Raw genomic sequence first — 25,121 nt, 5'->3', positions numbered from 1 at the left:
GTAACTGCTCCAATGCCCATAGGAATTCTATGAGTGGCGCTAAAACCCACACTATGCATTTGTAAAAGAGGGGGATAGTTAATAAATCGCTTGTTGGGGGGCCTTTTCCTGAAGAATGCAAACAATCAACTGTTACTCCTATCTTTATTTTATTTTTTTGTTTAAATCTTTATTGATTTTCAAACTTTGATAGTGCAATACAATTGGTAAATCATAAAGTACTGCATAGAACGCACTAATAACTATACAATTATTACATTAAACCATCATTTACTCCCATCCTCATCTTAATTATTAAAACAATAAAACATATAATGTGATTTCAATATTATAATTAAGTAATTTAACTCCTCAAAGTACATTTTCCTCCCCCCACCCACCCACCCTCCCTGGATGTGTAAAGAAATCTAATGAAAAGGGTGTTACTCCTATCTTTAAAAAGAGAGGCTTGGAAATAGAACAAATGTCTAGCTATCGCCCGATCTCTGTGGTCCCTTTCTTTGGGAAAGTGATAGTGAAAATAGTTTTGCAGCAATTGGATGAGTATGTTTGATTGATAAAGAGTATTTGGCCCTCTTTCAGTTTGGATTTCGAAAAGCTCACAGCATTGAGGACTTGCTAACTTCAGTTGTTGATACCTGGAGAGGGACTAGACAGAAATATATCTTATTGCATGATTTCTTTAGATGTCTCTGGGGCATTTGACACTGTAAACTTGGGGCTCCTTTTACAAAGGTGCGCTAGCGGTTTTAGCGCGTGCTAATCTTGTGTGTGCACTAAAAACGCTAGCGCACCTTTTTAAAAGGAGCCCTTGGAGTTACCGATGTTGAAGCTGGTGAATTTAGGTATTTGTAAAGAGGTGTTAACATGGTTTTCTTCTTATCTGCTAGGATGATCCTTCTATGTAAGAAAGGGTCAAACGGTGGCTGAAAGAAGGATAGTGAAGAAGGGTGTTCCAAAAGGAACAGAGCTATCTGTGTTGCTATTTAATATCTACATGGGACATTGGGAAAGATGTTTTGAATTTTAGTTGAGTATAGATTATACGCAGATGACATTTTATTTTTTCCCCCCAATAAAGAAACAGTATCAAGGAGTCGAGGCTGATTTGAACAATTACATGAGTGAGCTGAATCATGGATGTCTAATCATGGGCTGCAACTAAATGTTAGCAAGACAGAGATAATGATTGTGGGTTATGAAGACCATGAGAAATATCCTGAGAGTCTCAATGTGTTGGGGATGGAATTAAAGGTAAAATGACAATTTTAGGAATCTGTTTGGACTCCACTTTATTAATGGGAAAACAAATTCTGAAGACTGTTCAGGGAGGGTATGAACAATTGCATATTCTAAATAGACTGAAACCAATACTCCCTCCTTATGATTTTAGATCAGTTGCCCAAGTGCTAATACTGCCCAGATTAGATTACTGCAACATACTTTACCTTGGTTTTGCCAAGACAAAGGGGTCCTTTTATCAAGCCACGCTAGCAGGGTTAGCGCGTCAGACATTTCATCACGCACTAATCCCTGCGGCAAGCAAGAAAACTAACACCTGGTCAATGGAAGTGTTAGTGACTAAGCGCAGCAGGCAGTTTAACGCGCGGTATTCTGCACGTTTAATCCCTACTGCGCTTTGATAAAAGGACCCCAAAGTGTAAAGCGTTGCAGCAATTGATGAATTTGGCAGCCAGGTTAACTGCTGGTATACTAAGGATGCCCATATTATGCTTGTTTTAAAACAGTTACATTGGCTTCCATTACAGCAGAGGATATAACATAAGGTATACAGTGAACCAAGTTTTGTACTGGTCAGCTCCATTGTGCTTTCAAAATCTTTGGAAAATATATCAACCAGGAAGAAGGTTGAGATCTGAGGGACAGTTGAAGTTCGCTATGTAAGGACAAACGCTTTGATGTTTTCAATAGCTGCTATGAAATTGTGAAATACACTTCCTAGGAGTTTGAGCCTTTGTATAGATTGAATGATTTTTAAGAGATTGTTGAAAACTCAGTTATTTGTAGATGTTTTCATGTAATATATTAGAAGAGGATAGCTCTATTGACACAGTTAAAATGGTTATGTAATAATAGGATAGGAAAGTATGATTGATTGATAACTTGATCTGTATGCTGTCTGTTCTATTATTGTGTATGTTCCTCTGTAAACCGCTTAGTTTTGGGCATTCCATAATTTTTTAAATAAATAAGTAAATAAGAAGAAAGGAATATCTTTTACAGATTCAGAAAACTTTACTGGCCTAACAAGTGTTGCCAAATTAATATATGTAGGAAGGGATTTTACAGAAGCCATAGAAAAAGAGGACTGACCCCACAAATAACAATGACAACAAAAAGAGAAGCAGAGATGACTAAGCTGACCAAATATTAAATCCAAGTTGATATTTATTAAAGTCTTCAAAGGATCATCAAATCAAGTCAAGTTACTGATAACAGCCGCCTTTCAGGGAGTATTGTCTGCATCAGGAGTCCCACATTCTCTCAAAAATGCAGCAGTATAAGGAAATGTCAATAAAAGTATACAGGAAAAAATACTGGTAATAAAAAGATTTGCATACACTTCCCCCCTCCTTTTACAAAAACATAGGGTGGTTTTTAATACCAGCCTTAGCAGTAACAGCTCCTATGCTCATAGGAATTCTATAAGCGTCGGAGCTGTTACTGCCACAGCTTCCGCTAAAAACCGCACTATGCTTTTGTAAAAGGGGGGTGGAGGTTGTTGCACTGGCCCTCTAAATATTGTACGCATAACTTTTATTACTATTATATTTCCTGTATACTTTTATTGACCTTTCCTTATATTGCTGCTTATAGATTGTGCTCATATTCAGTGGTTCCAGTCATTAATTGAGACATTTAAGTACGTCACAGGTCGTGTCGAGGTGGAAAACGACATATTCTTTCTTAAGGGACCTTCAGTCACAAGGGGGCACCCGCTCAATCTCAGAGGAGGGAGATTTGGTGGTGACACCAGGAAGTATTTCTTTACAGAAAGGGTGGTGGATCACTGGAACAAACTACCGGTGCAGGTGATCAAGGCCACTAGCGTGCTCGACTTTAAGAATAAATGGGACATCCACGTGGGATCTCTACGTGGGTCGAGCAGCACTCTGACTTAATGGGGTGGGACAGTAGAGTGGGCAGACTTGATGGGCTATAGCCCTTTTCTGCTGTTATCTTTCTATGTTTTAATCCCCCCTTCAATACAAAACCATAGCACGGTTTTTAGCGCTGGCCACAGCGGTAACAGAATTCCTATGAAGGTCGGAGCTGTTACTGCCATGGCTTGTGCTATAAAGTGTGCTACGATTTTGTAAAAAAAAAAAAAAAGGGGGGGATAAATTGCTACATTCATGGATAAAGTGGTGTGATTGCCTACAAATTTTAAAGTGTAAAAATGTTAATAAATAAAAACAAACATAAAATACCCCCCCCCCCTTTTATGGAGCAGTGTTAGACTTTTTTATTGCCAGCTGCGGCGGTATTGGCTCCAACGCTCACACGAATTCTATGAGCATCAGAACTAATACCGCCATGGCCGGCAATAAAAAAAAACCTAATGCAGGTTTGTAAAAAAAAAAAAAAAAAGGGGGGGTGATCTAATTTTATTGTAATCGGTGGCATGGTAAGGGTCGGTGGCCCCCTTCCCCTTTTAACTTCTCCAGTGTGAGCAGCATGCTATGTCGGTGTCTGCGCACCTTTTGACATCACTTCCTAGGTTTGGGTTCCTGAAGTGACATCAAAGAGAGTGCTGATGCTGACACAGGAAGCAACCTTGCATCGGGGAAGTAAAAAAGGTACGGGGAAGGCAAGGAGAGGAGGGTGGGTGGAGGGTGACAGAGAGGAGGAGTGCTGTGCCCTTAGGAAGCCCACCCCCCTGCACTATGCCATTGTCTGTAGTTATACAATCACACTCAAAATGGTGTAACTGGACTAACAATCCATATAGGCAGTATCTGTCATCACTCATGCTTATACCTTAATTGACCTGAATTATATACAGAGCAGTTTAATTTCATGCTCTACCTATAACCTATACTGGGAGACCCAGTCTGCCCTTAACTCCGCCTCTAAGTTTATGCATGCATTTTATTCATAAAGTATTTGTAGAACCTGCGCGAATTAAGAAAGAAGGTATAGAAACAGCATCAGTATCCACCTTGTAACCCCGGTGCAATTCAATACCCACCGCTTTGAGGGCAAACTACGGTTAACTAGCACTGTATAGAAGTCCTCCGAATTCAGCACATTCGCATTTGCTCTCTTTCCGAGCAGATGCTGACAGACTCTCTCTACCACACACACGATCCACTGCCGGCGCGCGGAAGATCTGGCTGCACGTGCGCCTGGAGATCAGGTGACCTCTGATGCTGCTGGCTCGTGTATGTGTCAGTGTGAGCCTTGCTACATCAGCTGAGGCAGAGAGCAAGTGCGGCTGCGCTGAACTATTGCGGGGAGGAGGAGACGTCATGGAGGACCCTGGATAGGTAGTTGATTACTGAGAGGTTCGTACGCCCTCACAGGAATTATTTCCATCCCCGCGGGATTCCTGCAAGCCCCCTTCCCGTGCAGCTCCTGTATTTCCAATTTGTCTTTAAGCTTGTTCGCGACAGGCCCGCAGCTTTCCTTTTCCGGGGTGCCGCCCTCCTTTGACGTAACTCTTTCAAATATCTGACGCAACTTCCTATTTCCGGCAAGGCGGGACGTATCTGAGGGAGAGACGTTGTATCACAGGGTACAGTGCACTGGAGAAGGAAAGTTGTGGGACTGTTGGTGGGTGACCTCAGGTATGATTTTGACAGTAAGATTGGGGGTGGGGGAGGCGAACCGGGGATGGGGAAGTGGAGGGAGATACATATGGGACCGGGGAGAGATGGCAGATGGAGAGAGAAAGAGAAGACTGGTCCCCGAATATGTGACTTGGTATCTCTCAGTTATTGTGTTTCTGTTGAGTGTTTGTTTTCTTTCCCTGCCGTTAATGTCTAGTTCCTTAACCTTCTGTCATACATCTATATGAATTTAAAATCTGCTAAAATATTAGTTAAGTTTCTAGACAAACCATTTGTATATTTCGGACAAAATGCAGTTGTATTCTCCAGTGGTTTATTTGGAGATGAACAGCACACCATGTCTGATCGCACTCTTTCCTAACTCATACAAATGACATTGAATATTGTAAATATTTTTTGTTCCAGTACCAAGCTGAAAAATATGTTGACTAGATGTACTAAACGTTTTCTCCTCGGACCCAGAATGGAGAGAGCTCTAAAATACCCTGGCTTTAAAGGCTACAGTTTTAGGAGTGATGCAGCGGTTAGAACTACAGTACCCTGAGGTTGTGGGTTCAAATCCCATGCTGCTCCTTGTGACTCTGTGCAAGACACTTTATCAATGTACCTGGGGCAATGTGAGCCCAGCAGGACAGATAGGGAAAAATGCTTGAATATTTGAATGTAAACCACTTAGGTTATAAGTGGTATATGAATACTAAAAATAAATAAATATACATATATATGCATTCCAGAGTGATTCATATGTATAAATTATATATACCTGATGAATAATTCTGGTGTATATATCATTTCCTTGTTATTACCGTATACTGGTTTTCAGCAACTCATTTAGTCCACAGTTATGCTATTGTCCACAACCTCGATAGGCTCATCCTAACAGCTAACTGTTTTGAATTCCTGTGATCCTTCAGTTTTTCAGTCCCGTTTTCCTTTTCCTGCTTGTCCTTGCTTTTGACATTATTGAAACAGCTGGCTTCCAATGAGGAAGAGTCGCAGAATCCAGCTCTGATAGTTCTACAGCTTAACTTGTGTGTGTAATTTTGCGTTACTTGCAGAGTGTCTAAATTTTGCTACTCTGTATGTAACTTTGGTTCCGGCCTCATCATACTTCAAGCTCCTCTCCTCCAGCTTAGCATAACTTTTTTATGTAGAAGGATCAGAAAAATATGTCTTTTACACAGTCAGTTCTTCTGCTTTGAATATTGACCCATTACCATCTATATTACATTATACATTACCCTCATTCCTTTTCTGAACAGCAAAGTTGCTTGGGTGGTTATGATCCTTTATAGAGTAAAGCATGGAAACCACACCAAACATGCTCGGGCTATGATATTGGTTAATGCTAAAGGTATAAGAAGCCAAAAATGCCTGGGCATACTTCAGTTTTCACATTACTTTATTATTGTAGTGTGAAATGTAAATTGGCTTCATAAAAATTGATGTGACAAAACAGTGGATGAAAACCCAAACTGTTATACACACATGAAAACAGACGTGTTACTGCACAAGTATTCCTGTCATTGGCTTTGAAAGATACAAAACATTGTATGCATCAGTCTTTATATTCAAACATATACAGTAGACCCCTACAAATTCGTGACTTGTGGACTCAGTAATTCATGGTATTTTCCAACTGCCACTTCCTTGTACTAAAGTAATGGTTACACTAATCAGGAACTGCTTTGACTTGCTATCTGGCGTGTCACAGCAGCTCCTGATTGGTGTGGCCTGACTTTACTAACAAGAAGAGGTGGTCGGAGAATACTGTGAGTGATTTTCTGCACCCATCGGCGCCCCAGCTACCCTCTCCTGCCGCAGTTTGAACCCCCCGTGAATTTCGGATGAGTACTGTAACCTTCATGTGTGAAACAGTCTCCCAGTAGAGGTGATGGAGACAGACTATGTCTGATTTCAAGAAAGCCTGGGATAGTCACTTGGAATCTCTTAGAGAGAGGAAGAGATAATGGTTACTGTGGATGGGCAGACTGGATGGGCCATTTGGCCTTTATCTGCCATCATGTTTCTATCTCTACAGCTATGTCATTGAAGCATCATCTTGGCTACAAGCTAGTAGAGCAGGGTTATTAAATGTCAGTCCTCAAGGACTACAATCCAGTTGGGTTTTCAGGATTTCCTCAATAAATTTGCATGAGATCTATTTTCATGCACAGTTTCCATTCCATAATGAAATAACCTTACGTCTCGGGTAAACTTAAGTCAGGATAAAGCAGCATCAGAAGTTGGATCACTGTTAATCTACCCTTGTTTTCCCTTACAGAGGAGCATCTTACACCAAAAAGTGCCAGAAAAACAGAGCAACGAAGCACTTGTCAGAGCAGGTTGACGATACACTGTTCACATCTGAAAATCACAGGTATGACATAGCACTTATACCCTCACACCTACTAGCTAAGAACATAACCCAGTATCCTTTTCCCAAAATGCGGTCAAGCCAGGTTACACATATGATTCAATGTTACTTAATGCCCCCACCCCGAGTATAGTCAGTGGTTTTCCTCAGGTCTACCTTAAATAATGGATTATGGACTTTACCTCCAGGAATTTATTCAGACCTTTTTTTTCTTCATTTCAAACATTTCATTAAATTTTTATAACAAAAAAAAGGCCAGCAGGATCGCTGCGATTCAATGGGGTTCCTGCTTCCCCCCATTGAATCGCAGTGATCCTGCTGGCCTTTTGATTTAGTGCCCCCTTCCTGATGACGCCTAGCGAAACTCGAGTCGAAGGGAGGCCAGTAGTCTAATGAACAAGGGGTTGTAAATGGTCTATAACACTTGATTGAAACTTCAACAGCAATATGTCCAGTGCAATCGTTTAACTTCTGCCTCCATTATCTGGTTGTCCGATTCAGATAAGTAACAATTTTACACAATATAATTACATTTATTCTAGGAAACATCTAAGAATTGAATTCTATGTTATTTGGAGGGCAGAAAGAGGGACTTTTTACGTGCTATGATGGTCCCTCGTTACAATCATTGCTGGCATTTTTATGACACTATTTGGTTGGTGACTGAGCACTAAATATGATTCAGCACTTTTTCAGCACATTTCAGTAGTGACATTCGTATTGAATGTTTTCTTTAGTCCTTTGATGTTTTAGACTTTTTTTGATATACATATGAAGAATTACACTTGTGAAGAGATTTTTTGGAATTGCGCATTTTAACACAAGTAATTGCAGTGTTACTGCTCATATTTGTTTAGTTATCCTAGGAATAAGCAGTGGATTTCCCCAAGTCCATCTTAATAATGGCTTATGGACTTTTAGGAAATTATCCAAACCTTTTTAAAACTCTGCTAAGCAAACTGCTTTCACCACATTCTCTGGCAACAAATTTTAGAGTTTGTTTTAAACCTACTACCTAGTAGCCCTCTAGTCCTAGTATTTTTGGAAAGAGTAAACAAGTGCTTCACATCTACCTGTTTCACTCCACTCAGTATTTTATAGATATCTATCTTATCTCCCCTGAGCTGTCTCTTCTCCAGGCTAAATAGCCCTAGACACTTTAGTCTTTCCTCATAAGGAAGTCACCCTATCCATTTTATCATTTTCTTCACCCTTCTCTGTACCTTTTCTAATGTCACCATATCTTTTATTTCAGGTGTGGCAACCATTCTGTTACTTCCCTTCCGGATTCCATACTCTAGGACCTGTTTTACAAAGCTGCACTAGAGGCTGCAGCGCCGTAATGGCCCCGAAGCCCATAGAGATTTAAAGAGCTTCGGGGCAGTTGCTGCTCGGCAGCTTCTAGCACGGCTTTGTAAAACAGGCCCTAGGTGTTTAATCCCTTCCTGCAATCCGGGAGTTGCATAAATCCAAACACTTTTCTGAGCATGTGCTACTCCTACCTTAGAGAATGAGTTAGAGCCCCCTTCATTTTCAGTTTCTGCAAGCAATTTATTTATTTATTTTAAAAATTTCTATACCGTTTAAAACTAAACGGTTTACATAATTTACATACATAATTTTATAAAAATACGATAAAACATAATTTTATAAAAATACGATAAAACAGACATACAAACAATCATCAGGAATCATATCTACAAACTAATACCATGGAGGGGCATATTCGAAAGGGACTTCTAAGTTCGTTTACGTCCATCTTGCAAGTCGTCCAAAGTACAAAAAACAGCTTAAGACACATTTTTGAAAGATACGTCCAACTTTTTTTCTGTTTCGAAAATTATCTAATTATACGTCCTGCTGATCTGATCGTCCAAGCCACTAAATCGTCTATCATTATACCACATTTTTGTCCAACTTTCCGTCCAAGTCCAAAATACCTAGAACAAGCCCTGTTGGACATGGGAGGGGTCTGCAAAGTGATGGACTGCACACCCAGACATGCCACCTAAATAGTGGGGTACCTTACGGGGCACTGCTGTGAACTTCACAAAAAGGATGCCATGTCTTCTCCTCACTACACTCCCTTATAGATTACGGTGGGCCACCTCCAAACCACCTCCGGAATCTCCTAGACCCACTTATCTACTACCCCAATAGCCCTTATGGCTGCAGGAGCCACTTATATGCCAGTAAAAAAGGGTTTTGGGGGTATATAGGGCAATGCACATGTTTAAGTATCAATGCAGTGATTCCAGGGGCTTATGGACATGGGTCCTCCTCTCCATGGGTCCCTAACCCACCCCAAGATCACTTAAGCTGCCTCTGTGCTGGACGACTAGCCTTTCCTATGCTAGGCGGCCAGGTGATGATGGTCTGGAGGCAGAATTTTAAAGTTATGATTAAAATTTTTATGGGGGTGGGGGGTTGGTGATCACTGGGGTAGTGTGTGGGGGGGGTCTGTTTTATGTGTTTGCAGTGCTTATCTGGTGACTTTAGGTGGGTTTTTGTGACTTAGACCATGTTTTACATGGTCTAAGTCACAACATCCAAGTTCCTTCTAGGCTCTGTTGTAAAACTTTTGGTTATACATGCTGTACGACTAAGTCTAAGCCGGTCCATGTCCCGCCCAACTCCCGCCCTCGTCACGCCTCCCGAAACGCCCCGTTTAGTTTTGGTCGTTCAGTGGCACTATGAAGGCCTAGGTCGTTTAGAAATACGTCCAAAACCCGTTTTTATTATCGGCACTTGAATGTATTTGGGAAATGTTCGTCCAAGTGCCGACTTAGATCGGTTTTTGGATGTTTTTCTCTTTCGATTATGGGGGGCCGGGTAGGGATGGAGAGGATTCTGGCGGAGATGGGTGGGATTTCTGTCCCAGCACAACTCTCTAGATTGAATACCCTAGAGTATGGAATCCTAAAGGGACTAACAGGAAGAAGATTGGTATTTGATCCATACTCATCAGTAATTGTGAAGTTGTTTTCAGATAAGGGGAGTGATGTACTAACTAAAATTTTGAATGCATCACTTCGGTCAGAGGTAGTTCCGTAGAGTTTTAAAATCATGACAATAATTGGACAAGAAGAATTAAAATAATTATAGACCAATTTCTGTACTTCCTGTTGTTGCAAAAGAAATAGACTGGTTAGATATCCATCAATATGGATTTAGGAGAGGTCATGTTGTTGACACTGATGGTGTCTACCTTGGATGTGTTGTGTAGAACAGTATTTCTCAACTTCTTCAAGCCAAGTACCCGCTAAGTCTAACAAATATGAACCGAGTACCCCGCCTAAGCTCCGCCCCTGACTCCACCCCCATAATAATAGTACTAATTGTAATGCAATTTCTTCCATCCATTTTTCATATGCACACAATATAATCTTATTAAATTTTATGGTTACCATTATGTATTAAAAAAAAAGTACACTGTATGCAGAGAAAACGTTAATTATTTATATTTGAGTTTTGTTTTTTTTTTCAAAAAAGTCAAGGCAGATGACTTTAAAATATGCATTGTCATCTCAGTGACAACTATAGAAAAACATAAAAATATAGTGCAAAATATAGACAGCAGATATAAATTCTCAAAACGGATACATTTCGATCACTAAATTTGAAAATAAAATCATTTCTCCTACCTTTGTTGGCTGGTAATTTCTTGAGTCTCTGGTTGCACTTCCTTCTGATTGCATCCAATATTTTTCTTTCTGCCTCCTGTACGCTTCCTCTCCTCCGGATCTCTTTTCCGCAACCAACATCTCTCTCTATGTCCTTCCATGAGTCCAACATTTCTCCCTCTCTCATCCCCTCATTTTATCACTGCCCACCAGCCCCATGCCCATTTCTCCTTCCGTCACCATACCACATCTCTCCCTCCATCATTATGTCCAATATTCCTCCCCCTTGCATCCCCTCTCCACCACCATATCCAGCATTTCTCCCTCTCATTCTTCTCTTCCCCATGCATCTCCTCTCTCTCTACCCAATTTTCCTCTTTCTTCCTTTCCCCATGTGCCACCATCTATTTCCCTCTCACTCTTGCACATGCCCAACAATTCTCTCTTTCTATTCCCTCCATCCTATGTCCCAAGTTTGTGCTCCCTCCCTTCTGTTCATGCCACCTCCTTTCCTTCTGAATCAAGTGTACCCTACCAACGCGCTCCTTCCCCCCTCCTCTCTCCCTTTGTCCCAGAAAGATCGTGTCCCCTTACTTCTTAGAGCTGCCCTCGCTCCATCTGCCTTCAGCTGTTTGTTGGAGGGACATTCAGCCAGCAGCGGTTCACACATTGCACGTGGCTGACCCACAAGCCTTTCCTCCAACGTCAGCTTGTTGGATGCAAGACTTACTATGCATCAATGATGTGGCAGTGGGAAGGCCGTGAAGCAGCCCATTCAGAGCTCTGCTACTGCTTTTGTTTTGGAGGCTTCGGAATGGTATGTCAGGCTCACGTGGGAGGGTCGGTGGGGTTCCGCTGCACAGAGGGATAGGAAGGCGGGATAGAAAGACGCTGCAGAGGGAAGGCCCTGCCCCAGCGGTGAAGGCTGTGAAGCAGCCCGTTCAGAGCGCTGCTGCTGCGCAAGGGGATGGGTGAGAGGCAAAGAAAGATGTTGTGGGGGAGAAAGAAAGAGGAAGAATTGGGGTGGAAGAGAGGAAGGGAGAGATGATTGGCAAATCGGGCAGCACTAGTGTCAGGGATGGAGTCGATCTTAACTAGGGCTTATTTTTGGGGTAAGGCTTGTATAAGGAACATCTTTAAAAATCATGCTAGGACTTATTTTCGGGGAAACACAGTATGTGTGTTTGCCTGCAACACAATGTTCTTTTCAAGGTCTCACTTTGCCTTCCATATCAGCGCCTTGCATTTTATTTGCCATAACTTATGCTGTTTGTTGGCTACCATTTGATATTTCTTCCTCCTTTTTTATTACATGGAATATATGTGGTCTGGACTTCCAGAATTGTCTTTTTGAATAATGTCTACACCTGATTTAAATTTTTGACCTTTGCAGCTGCTCCTTTTTGTTTGGTTTTTTTTTTTTACCATTCTCCTCGTGTTATCATTACCTCCTTTTTTTAAGTTAAATGCCATTATATTGGATTTCTTGGGTGGGTGTAATTACTCCAGAAATTATATCAAATCTGATTATGTTGTGATCACTATAATCAAGTGGCCCCGGCACTATCACCACCTGCATCTATTTAGGGAAGAGAACTATGTTTAGAATTGCTTCACCTCTTGGCGGTTCCTGAACAGTTGCTCCGTAAAGCTTTTCTTGATTTCATCAAGGAATTTTACTTCCCTAACATTCCCTGATGTTACAGGTTCTCAAAATAACATCATTAGGCTGGTATTCAACTCTGAATAATTTATTGGACTGTGTCACATTACAAGTTGCTTAAGAAGCTTCTTTCAGTAATCTGCATGCATGTTGATCTTAAAGTTGTGTGGTCAATATCTTTTGTTATGTATTTGATTTACTATTACTATATAAAACTGTTGGAAGATTTTGTTAAGATCAAAGTAGGGAGACATGTAAATGTTTCTCTTATAACATGTACCATAAACAACACTGATGGGCCATGTGTTCTGTGCTGGAGGCCTTTCCCAGAGCTTTGCAGAAAAGATTTTGAGCATCTGTGAAGGTTTCCCCTGGATTTGCAGCTCTTCAGATTTATTTCCATTCCCATTCGTCAGAAGAGGTAGGCACCCTACTGGATTGTTGCTGCTATCATGTTAGACATTCTGCTATTTTTATGTTTTTTTTCTCTGCTGCCTCGATGATTTTTTAAACTTTTTCTCTAGTAAGCTTTTTTTTTTTCCCCCCTGAGAGCCCTATACCAGTTTTTGAGCTGCAGTCTGCATTTGAGGCCCTAAGAATTTCAGTGGGTTTGGGCTGGAAACAGGTTTTCCTAAGTGAGAACTCAAGACAGTGGGAGAGTCCTAATCCTTCCTGCTTCTACTCTGGAAGAGGTTTTTCCACTATGAAGAGACTAGCCTCCCTTATGGACCAGCTGGTCTTGGCTGTTTGCTTTTGGCTGCAGCATAGGAATAAGACTTGAGTGCTAATACCTTCTTAGAGGGTCTACAGAAGCCTTCTAATGCCTTTCACAAATGGTCCTGGAAGGTACAAGTTGGATGGGAAGGCTCTGTCCTTTCTCTAAACAGACTTCTTTATCTCCCTAAAGTGAATACTTTGATTGTGATGACAAAGACCACTATTCCAAAGGAATGAGGCTTAGCTCTGAAGGCCATTCATGATATGGAGCACTTGGGTTGCAAGTGGCAGTTTCTTGAGGGGGATACAGCAAAGGCCATGCTGTGTTGGACTCGGCAACTGCCAGTTTCCCTGGAAGTGGCTTGGTTGGAGTCATGGACAAACTTTGTGGCTGATGTCCTTTATGATTTGATCCTCTTTTGATCTCATCCTCATTTGATCTCAGTCGGTGACTTCTGAAGGTGTGAATAAACATGTGGATAAAGGCGAGCCGATTGATGTAGTGCAGTGGTCTCTGCCACATGCGGCCTGTCAGGTACTATTTTGAGGCCCACGATACGTTTATCATAATCACAAAAGTAAAATAAAACAGTTTCTTGATCATATGTCTCTTTAGCTATAAATGACAATATTATTATTAAGACTTAGCCAAAAAGAAAGACATTAACTATTTTTTCTGAGGCCCTCCAAGTACCTACAAATCCAAAATGTGGCCCTGCAAAGGGTTTGAGTTTGGGATCACTGATATAGTGTATCTAGATCTCATTAAGGTTTTTGGTAAAGTTCCTCTTGAGAGGCTCCTAAGAAAATTGAAGAGTCATGGAATAGGAGGCAATGTTCAATTGTAGATTAAGAACTGGTTATTGGACAGAAAATAGAGGGTGGGGTTGAATGGCCATTTTTCTTAGTGGAGGAGAGTAAATAGTGGTGTGCTGCAGTGATCTGTGCTGGGACCGGTGATTAAATTTGCAGATGACACTAAACTGTTCAAAGTTGTTAAAATGCATGCGGACTGTGAAAAACTTCAGGAAGACCCTAGGAAATTCGAAGACTGGACGTCCAAATGGCAGATGAAATTTAACGTGGACACATTGGGAAGAATAATCCAAATTATAGTTATCGGATTCAAGGGACCTCCTTGGGAGTCAGCGCTCAAGAAAAGGATCTGAGTGTCATCATAGACAGTACGCTGAAGGTGCCCAATGTGTGGCGGCGGCCAAGAAGGCAAACAGGATGCTAGGAATTATTAGAAAAGGGATGGTTAACAAGGCTAAGAATGTTATAACATAGAAACATGATGGCAGATAAAGGCCAAATGACCTATCTAGTCTGCCCATCCGCAGTAACCATTATCTCTTTATCCCTCCGAGAGATCCCACATAGATCCCACATTGAAATATGATGGCATATCGCTCAATGGTGTGACTTCACCTCGAGTATTACATTCAGTTCTGGCCTCTTATCTTAAAGATATAGTGGCACTAGAAAAAGTTCAAAGAAGAGCTACCAAGATGATAAAGGGGATGGAACTCCTCTCTTATGAGGAAAGACTAAAGAGATTAGGGTTCTTCAGCTTGGAAAAGAGACTGCTAAGGGGAGATATGATTGAAGTCTACAAAATCCTGAGTGGTGTAGAACGGGTACAAGTGGAATGATTTTTTTATTTTTTTATTTTTTACTGCATAAGACTTACAAAGATTAGGGGACATAGAAACATAGAAATAGATGGCAGATAAGGGCCACAGCTCATCTAGTCTGCCCATCCCAATGACCCTCCCCTACCTTTCTCTGTGAATAGATCCCATGTGTCTATCCCATTTGGCCTTAAAATCAGGCACGCTGCTGGCCTCAATAACCTGAAGTGGAAGACTATTCCAGCGATCAACCACCCTTTCAGTGAAAAAGAATTTCCTAGTGTCCCCATGCATTTTCCTGCCCCTGATTTTCCACGGATGCCCCCTTGTTGCCGCGGGACCCTTGAAAAAGAAGATATCTTCTTCCACCTCGATACGGCCCGTGAGATACTTGAATGTCTCGATCATGTCACCCCTCTCTCTGCGTTCCTCGAGTGAGTACAGCTGCAACTTATCCAGCCGTGAAGTTACAGAGTAATACTTTTAAAACCAATAGGAGGAAATATTTTTTCACTCAAAAGAATAGTTAAACTCTGGAATGGCCAGAGAATGTGGGAAGAATAGTTAATGTAGCTGGTTTTAAAAACGATTTGGGCAAGTTCCTTGAGGAAAAGTCCATAGTCTGCTGTTGAGACAGGCATGGGATGGTAGCATGGAATGCTGCTACTATTTGGGTTTTTGCCAGGTACTTGTGACTTGGATTAGCCTCCTCGAAGACTGGATACTGGGCTAGATGGACCATTCTTTGATCTGACCCAGTAAGGCTATTATGTTCTTAGTTGCAGTCAGCTGCAAGAGGCCCTAGCTTAACATTGGTTAGCAGTTTCTATTTCCAAGACTTATTTGAGAAAGCTTACCTTTAGTTTTTCAGTGAGGATCTGGAGAAGCTAATCAAAGACCTGGGTGATGCCATGCTTCAGAGGCTTCCCAAGAACCAAGTGAAATCTAGTTGAAGGGCTCTGGGAGCAGGCCCCAGGCCAAGAACCAGGACTGGTACCATCTGAGTAGGTGAAGTTTGGCTGCTGCCTCCTCATCAAAGGGGCAAAATAGATAGCCCTTTCATGAAGTAAGGAGGTTAGAGAGCTGATGGCACCATCTCCTTCTCTACCCCTAAGAAACTTCAGTGAAGGTCAGAGGGCCCTCTCTGTGGAGGTGCAGTTAAGAGGCAAGCTCTGTCCTCATTACCTCCAACCAGTTGGTTTTAGATATTATTCAAGAGGTTTGTGTCCTGGAGCTCACAGAACCTGTTTTAAACTTCTTTATGGTATTTTGTTGCAGGTCCTTTTTCAAAAGAGAGGCTACAGAGAGCACATTGCAGTGGTTAATTTGACTGGGAGCAGTAGAACTTGTGCCAGTACAGGAGCAGGTTTGGGGATGCTACTCCCATCTACTCTATGATTCTGAAGAAAGGAAGAACGTTCTATCCCATTCTGGATTTATAGGGAGTTGATACCTCCTTTCAGGTTCCACATTTTTACATGGAGATATTGAAGTCTATGATTTTGTTAGTCAGGCCAAGGAGTTTCTGACCTTAATTTGACTTCTCTGAAGCTTTCTTCCACATTGCAATCAGGGATGGCCACAAGCACTTTTTAATTTATTTAAACTTTTTTTAATTTGTAATATCATTTACATAATAATGAAACAAATTACATGTGAAAAAAGAAAATTAAAATATAAGCAATACTAACCCTGTTATAATTCCACACCAGTCCAAAGCTTGGTGAGATACCAATGACCCTCCTTATCTGGACAGTAACTCTGTACTGTCTCTGCAACTGCTCTGGATGCCACTCAGCCATTACACTGCTTCTGGGTCTCTGGGGCACTACCCTAATCTCAGGACTAAGCAAAACCCAGTCTGCACTGAAACAGCAACAGCACCTCCTTGGGCAAAAAGTCCTGCTTTTTTCTTTGGCTAGGACCTCTAGTCAGAATGAAGATATGAGGAGCTCTGTCATCATGTGTTGTTACTTGACAGAATCATGGCTTTTGCTTCCTCTGTTTGTGTGGACTTTGCAAACTTTTAAGGTCTAGCAATGGCTCTCGGAACCTTCTTCAAGCTCATGGTGGTGGTGGCTGTGCATCCCTGCAAAGAAGGTTTAGTGCACCCAGACTTCATACCAATTCAGAAGTGGTCTGTGGGTAGCAACAGGCAGAGTGATTCAGCTTTGTTATCACATTGATCTTCCAGGTCCCATATGTTTGCGGCTCAGCTTACTTTCTTGATGTCTCTCAAAGAGCAGTTGGCTTGGTGGGACCTCTTGTCTCACCTACTGAAAGGAAATCCTCTGGACTGGGTAGAAGTGATCACAAATAAGAACATGAGGGTCTGGAATGTCCATTATTTGGAAGAGATTGTTCAGGGAGATGGTCAGATCTAGAGGTTCTGTGGGCTAGAAATTGCTTGGAAATGAGAGCCATCTGTATGATGTTACAACAGTTTCTCTTGCTGATGCAGGGCAAAACGTTTTGCCAGAGAAAATAGAAATGGCACAAGAGATCATCTGACGTTGCTATGAGACTGAGCTCCATATAGCTGCAATGTTGATGGTGTTTATTGCTGAAGTGAGGAATATGCTGGCAGACTGTCTCAGCAGGAAAGTCTTTAGAGCCAGTCAGCCTTTCATCTACTAGTGGTGCATTGGGGATTCCTGCTATTCGATTTGATGGAAAATTGCAAAGTTCACCCTTCAGTTGCAGAAAGTGTACAAAATTTATGAATTTTCTCATTAAGAATTAATTAAAACAAATATGTTTTTACTCGATGAATAATTAAGCCTTAAAATTCATTGCTAGAGGATGTGGTAACAGTGGTTAGCATAGCTGGTTTTAAAAAAAAGGTTTGGACAAGATCCTGGAGGGGAAATCTATAGTCTGCTATTGAGACAGACATGGGGGAAGCCACTGCTTGCCCTGGGATCAGTAGCATGGAATGTTGCTACGATTTGGGTTTCTGTCAGGTATTTGTAATTTGGATTGGCCATTGTGGAAACGGGATACTCAGGTTGAGGATTCAAACCCATTCTGCTCTTTGTGACTCTGGCAAGTCACTTACTCTCCCCCCCTTTACAAAACTGCGCTGAATGCTCTGTGCTGCTCTGACGCTCATAGGAATTCTATGACTCTCAGAGCAGCACGCTTGCTAGCACTAAAATCCTCTTGTGTGGTTTTGTCAAAGGGGGGTTAATCCCCCCATTGCCCAGGTACATTGGATAGATAGATAGATTGTGAGCCTGCCAGGACAGACAGGGAAAAATGCTTGAGTACCTGAATAAATTTGTGTAAACCATTCTGAGCTGCTCTGGGAGAACAGTATAGAAAATTGAATGAATAAATAAGAAAGCAAATAGAATATTAGGAATTATCAGGAAAGGAATGGAAAATAAAGATGAAAATGTTATACAGTAATGCCCTTGTATCACTCTATGTAACGGCTGCACCTTGAATACCATGTGCAATTCTGGTTGCTGTTTCCAAAAAAGAGATATAGTGGAATTAGAAAAGGTACAGAGAAGGGCAGCGAATGATAAAAGGGATGGGACGACTTCCCTAGTAGGAAAGGCTAAAGTGGCTAGGGCTCTTCAGCTTGGAAAAGAGATGGCTCAGAGGTGATATGATAGAAGTCTGAAATACTGAGTGGAGTTGAAAGAGTAGATGTGAATCGCTTGTTTACTGTTTTCAAAAATACTAGGACTAGGGGACATGCAATGAAACTACTAAGGGCTCCTTTTACGAAGGCGCGTGCAGAATAGTGCGCGCGGAATAGTGTAGATTTTCGGCTAGCGTGCGTTAATCCGGTGTGGGCACTAAAACGCTTAGCGCACCTTCGTAAAAGGAGCCCTTAGTAATAGATTTAAACAAACTGGAGAAAATATTTCATTTTTTTTCTTTCTGTATTTATCAATTTTACATAAATTTACAAGATCGGCTCTTGTTACAACAACTCAGTAGGTATATAAAAAAAAAGAAATAAGCTTTAATCTATAAGAAAATGTATATTCTTCCTTAAACCACTAATACAGCAAAGGGAGAAAGGCAGGAAATTAAAAAGAAAAATTAAAGAAACAATTAAATAATAAGCAATTAGGCCATAGCACTCTTACATAAGAACTGCCTTCTCCGGATCAGACCTTCGGTCCATCAAGTCCGGCGATCCGCACACGCGGAGGCCCTGCCAGGTGTACACCTGGCGTAATTTATAGTCCATCAAATCCTTATATGCCTCTCTTAAGGAGATATGCATCTAGTTTGCTCTTGAAGCCTAGGATGGTCGATTCTGTCATAATCTCCTCTGGGAGGGCATTCCAGGTGTCAACCACTCTCTGAGTAAAGCAGAACTTCCTGACATTAGTCCTGAACCTGTCCCCCCTCAGCTTCATTACATGTCCTCTAGTCCGTGTCAAATTGGACAATGTAAATAATCTTCTCTGCTCTATTTTGTCGATTCCTTTCAGTATTTTGAAGGTCTCGATCATATCCCCACGCAGTCTCCTTTTCTCAAGGGAGAACAATCCTAGTGTTATAAGTCTGTCCTCGTATTCCAGTTTCTCCATACCCTTCACCAGTTTTGTTGCTCGTCTCTGCACCCTCTCCAGCAGCTTTATATCCTTCTTTAGGTAGGGGGACCAATGTTGGACACAGTATTCCAAGTGTGGTCTGACCATTGCCCTATAAAGCGGCATTATAACTTTCTCTGATCTACTCGAGATTCCTTTCTTTATCATGCCCAACATTCTATTTGCCTTCTTTGCCGCTGCCGCACATTGTGCCGACGGCTTCAGGGTCCTATCTATCAGTACACCCAGGTCCTTTTCTTGTTCACTCTTCCCCAGAGTTGCACCTGACATTGTATACTCGTATTCCTTATTTTTATTGCCTAAATGCATTACCTTGCATTTCTCCACATTGAACTTCATCTGCCATTTCTCCGCCCATGTTTCTAACCGACACAAGTCGCTCTGGAGTTTCTCTCTATCCTCCTGCGATCTGATTGCCCGGCATAGTTTTGTATCGTCTGCAAACTTGATGATCTCACTGGATGTTCCTTCCTCCAGGTCATTGATATAAATATTAAAAAGGATCGGCCCAAGTACCGAGCCCTGGGGTACACCACTAGTCACTTTCTCCCAGTCGGAGAACTTCCCATTTATGCCCACTCTCTGCTTTCGGTTTTCCAGCCATTTGCCTATCCATCTTTGTATATCCCCCTCTATGCCATGACTTTGTAGTTTCCTGAGAAGTCTTTTGTGTGGAACTTTGTCGAACGCTTTCTGGAAGTCCAAGTATATTATGTCCACCGGCTTCCCACTATCAATTTGCTCGTTCACGGTCTCGAAAAATTGGAGTAAATTAGTCAAACATGATTTCCCTTTCCTGAATCCATGTTGACTGGGTTTCATCAAGTCGTATGCGTCCAAGTGCAGGACTATGCTATCCTTGATCAGTGCTTCAACCATCTTGCCAGGGACAGACGTAAGACTAACAGGTCTATAGTTGCCCGGTTCCCCTCTCGATCCTTTTTTGAAAATTGGGGTGACGTTCGCTATCCTCCAGTCGTCCGGTATCTGTCCAGTTCTGATTGTCAGGTTTGCAAGTTTTTGCAATAACTCTCCGATTTCAAACTTCAATTCCTTTAAGACTCTCGGATGAATCCCATCCGGTCCAGGGGATTTGTCACTTTTAAGTTTGTCGATCTGATAGTATATCTGGTCTAAGTCCACCTCAACTGTGGTGAGGCTGTCTTCTATTTCTCCTGCAAACACTTTCTCCGCTTCAGGTATTGTTGAGGTGTCCTCCTTCGTAAAGACGGACGCAAAGAAGGAATTTAGTTTGTCTGCGATTTGTTTATCTTCCTTGATGTACCCTTTTCTTCCCTGGTCGTCCAGGGGTCCCACTGCCTCTTTTGCAGGTTTTTTCCCTTTCACGTATCTAAAGAAGGGCTTGAAGTTTTTGGCCTCCTGGGCTATTTTTTCCTCATATTCCTGTTTTGCATCCCTCACCGCCTTGTGACATTTCTTCTGATCATCTTTATGTTTGTTCCAGGCTTCGGTTGTCTTTATGCATTTCCATTTCCTTACCCTTATATATAATCAGTCAGATACCACTCAAGCAACTATTTTTTAATCTAGAAAGACTCTTAATTGCTCTGGGATAAAGAAAACATATTTCAAACCAGCATACTTAACCACATATTTACAAGGATATGCTAACAAAAATGACACCCTTATGGTCTGGTTTCTTAATGCGTAGTGAGGATAATCTCCTTTCTTGAGTATTTTTAGTTACAGCAGGATAAATCCAAATAGTTTTCCCATAAAACAAAAGAGACCAGAGACCAATAAGGTAGTTCTAATAGAAAAGTCGATTATAGATTCCTCTAAGATAGCTGATAGTATTGTTCAAATCTAATTGACCCCCCTCCTTTTTACAAAACCACGATAGCGGGTTTTGTAAAAGGGGGGTTGAATTTGTTGAAAACTTTCTTTTTCTGTATCCCCCTGGGTTTCTCTTGTTAAGAGGCAAATAGTAAATTTTATTTACTGGCGATATAACATCTGAAGAATATTTAAAAATCTCTATCAAATATTTTTTTAACTTCTCAAGTGGTGAGAGCCCAGGAATTTTGGAAAATTAAGTATTCGCAAATTCAATCTTCGATTGTAATTTTTCAATATTTTCAATTCTTTTACATAAAGCAAAATGATCCTTGATAGAAATTGTCTTAAATTCTTGGAGACTGAACTTCTGTTTTGTACCTGAGTAACTGAAATTTTAAATTCCAAATTAGTTTGTTCAAAAGATTTGGACACTTCATCCATTTTCCCTCCCAGAGCCATTACCTCTTCCAAAGTCTTCATTGTGCCAGCATCCAATTTTTGTAGCATAATCCAAATTGCTTCAAGTGTCACCACCTTGGGGGTTTGCACCACTTCTCCTAGCCTTTCCATCGGCAATGAAGCTTCCATCCCAGGGCCCTCCTTGGAGGCATTACATGCTGCAACTTCAGCAGCCTGCGCCTCCACTCCACTGATAGAAACAGATGCTGGACAAGGAGGAGCAACTGACGGGGGCAATGAAGATGTTTCATACCCCAGCGAGTGAGGACTTCTTCCTTCCTCCTTCAAAGTGGGAAAATCAACCTGATCTTTGGTAGGGATCCCATGGTAAACCTCTTGATCATCTGGACTACGGACGATATAACAGTCATGGAGGGAATAGATTTCTAATCTAATCTTCCATTTGTGTGTCGCTCATACCTATATAGGCTCTAGGCAACTTACAGGGAGAGGAGTCAGAAGAGGACCAGAGAGGGGACTGGAGGGAGGAATATCATTTACTATTGGTGGAAAACCACATAAAAGTTAAAATTACAGTTAAAGCTCATAACTCTGAGAGCAGATTTGTGGAACGATCCAGAACCAGAATCCTCTCCTACCACAGTAAAGCCAGTTCTACCGAGATGGCAGCAGGTCCCAGACACAGTAATAAACTGAAACATCAATCGACAATTCCACCACTTAAAGCTGCAGCTGTTTTCTTCTTCAGCGATTACTGGCATGGCTTGTAGACCCTTATACTTCCTTCCCCCCCCCCAAAGGGGGAGAATCCTTGCAGAATGTCCCTTGGGTGTCATACAACTACCGTATTATCTCATGTATTGTATGCACTTGTTTTCCATCCAAAGAAATGTTAAACTCTGGGTGCATATATACAATGCGCTATATAATTAATTCCAAGAAAAGCACGTCCAGCTTTCCTGAACTCTAGTGGTCCCACTTCCGGCAAATCGATGTTGTATTTCCTCTTTTACTGCTACCGTACTTCTTTTATTTTAACAACATGACCATGTGGAATTAAAATCAAATGTTTACATCGAAAATTTTAATGATTTTTTACATTCATACATATAGAATATAATGTCTAGAACTCGTATCTAATACTTAGGTAGTTCAATATGTTTCAAATTTAAGTTCTCTATCCAGTAAACGTAGCACTTGTCAAATATTTAACATATATAGCTTATGCTGTGCCGCATTTATATTACAAGGACATCGACAATTATACCTGTGTATTATACATAGGTATACAGTTTTTTGTATTATGTTATTTTTAAAAAGTCGAGTGTGCATTATGCATGGGATAATACGGTATTTTGCCTTTGGTTAAGCTTGGTTTTCTATATGATTTGCTTATAGTTTTGAATGCTTTAACTTAATATTTGGTGAGCCATAGATGATTTGGTAAAGGTTCGCTTAATATTAACCATGTTCATGTACTAAGTGTGGGGGAGTGAAGAATATGTTAAAATTTGATTTACTGTTGGGGTTTGCGCAGGGAGGATAAAACCATAGTGGAGGGACTGAATGAATTCTTTGCTTCAGTCTTTATGGAAGATGTAAGAGATATGCCTCGTTAATGGTTTTCAAGGGTGATGATGTGGAAGAACTGAAAGAAATCTCAGTGAGGAGGGGGGAGTGGCTGAACAAAGATGGCCGCTGCGACCTGGTGTTAAGACGCCAAGGAGATTACCATCTTTATTACCCATGCTAAAGAAGCTGCCTTTTACCTCTTTGATGGTTAAGCGAAAATCTAAGCCCCGGGTTTTCCAGGATGAAACTTCTGCAGCAGCGGGGGGCCCGATGGACGCTATCCTCCAGCGAGGGACAAGAACGACCGAACCGGAGCTAACTTCGGCTGTGAGAGGCACGCCAGCTGAAGCGTTTACACTCTCCTTCGAGGCAACATCACTATCTCCGGAGGAGTGGAGTCCTCTGAGCCACCCGGGGGCATCGATGCAGCAGTTGGTGGAAGGAACGTCCCGGGGTGTTCTCTCTTCAGATCAGCTGAGTGCAGAAGTCGACTCAGCAGGAGGAGGGTTGAAGCATACTCAGCCATCGGGGCACTCGGAGGAGATGAACCAGAAGATCCCTCAGGATTTCCTTATATTGAATTCTTCTCCAGTGGAGGTTCCAGGTACTTTAAATATTCTAGGAGGTCTGGGTTTTGAACTAACACCCATGCAGAGAAACAGGGTTTTTATTATGGAAACACTCTGGGAAGCAATATCAACTTTACAAATTTCTTTGGGGACTCAAATGCAGCAGCATACATCAAGGTATACTACTGTTTCTGAAAATTTGGAAATGAAGAATAGATTATCTAGCATGGAAAATAGAGTGGATGGATACGAGACTAGAATAAAAACTGTGGAGTCCCAGGCTTCAGTCTGGGTAAGGGATAGTGGAAACCTGAATTTTAAGGTGGAAATGTTGGAAAATACGACTAGAAGATATAATCTTAGGATTACAAATTTCCCCAAACTAAAACTAAATTCCAGTGCAAGATACATTTAAGAAATATCTAAAAGAAGTTTTGAAAGTTCCTGAAACCTCTTATCCGCCTCTTACAAAAAATATATTATTTACCTATTAAAACTTTAAATCAAAAACCAAACCAGCAGAATTTATCTGCTGATAGTTTGGATTTAACAAATTTCCTGGAGAGATCTGATAATGAGGCACCAGCAACTGCTATGCGGCTAGTACAATTTGCAATTGACTCTGACAGAGAATGGATGCTTAAGTTATTTTTCAAGTTTAAGGATGTTCCATTTATGTCAAAAATAGTGAGGATGTATCCAGACAAGTCACGAATGACCCAAAAGAGAAGAAAACAATTTCTTATTTTGAGACCAAAGGTTTTACAATTGGGTGCAACGTTCGTTCTCTAATACCCCTGTAAATGTGTGATAGTCTATCAAGGGAATAGATATGTATTTTTCGAGCTTCAGCAGTTGGTTAAATTCATTTCTGCTAAAGAGCAAGTTTAGTATTCTTGAGAGAATTATCAAGTTTCAAGTTTATTAAAAATTTGATTAATCGCTTAATCCACATTCTAAGCGATTTACATAATACTAAAATTACAATAAAAAGGGGAATAATACATTAAATAGAACTGAACATACTATTGACTATATGTCGTTTGCAGCTCATATAAAATACAGCAATCAAACTTATACATAAAGCAGAGAAATATGATCATGTAACTCCTCTCTTGAAAGAAGCTCATTGGTCACCCATCACACACCGTATCACCTATAAAATCTTAATGCTGGTTTTCAAAATTAAACTCTCACGTCTTCCATCTTTTCTTGATAAAACTTATTATCCCTCTCTGTTCTTGGACCCTCAGATCAGCCGATCAAAACTTGCTGGCCATTCCTTCCATCAAAGAATTCTACTACACTAGGAAAATGAATTTCTCAGTAGCTGCTCTAACCTTATGGAATGC

General features: G+C 41.2%; 1 protein-coding gene across 5 annotated transcripts in view; it reads left to right on the top strand.

Moving 5' to 3' along the window:
* The first annotated feature begins 4,412 nt into the window (after positions 1-4,412).
* Positions 4,413-25,121, top strand: part of VPS54 (VPS54 subunit of GARP complex) — a 285,872-nt gene continuing 265,163 nt past the window's right edge. For 4 of the 5 annotated variants that reach the window (XM_033938671.1, XM_033938667.1, XM_033938669.1 and 1 more), the window contains exons 1-2: positions 4,718-4,811; positions 7,099-7,194. The gene's annotated coding sequence lies outside the window, so the exon portion shown is untranslated. Of the gene's footprint in view, positions 4,530-4,717; positions 4,812-7,098; positions 7,195-25,121 lie in introns of those variants that run through there. The other variant, XM_033938668.1, reaches the window with a different exon arrangement.

The sequence above is a fragment of the Geotrypetes seraphini genome, chromosome 3 (assembly GCF_902459505.1).
Source record: "Geotrypetes seraphini chromosome 3, aGeoSer1.1, whole genome shotgun sequence".
Taxonomy (NCBI): domain Eukaryota; kingdom Metazoa; phylum Chordata; class Amphibia; order Gymnophiona; family Dermophiidae; genus Geotrypetes; species Geotrypetes seraphini.
The sequence above is the reverse complement of the archived record's forward strand: the minus strand, read 5'-3'. Positions and strand labels throughout refer to the sequence as shown.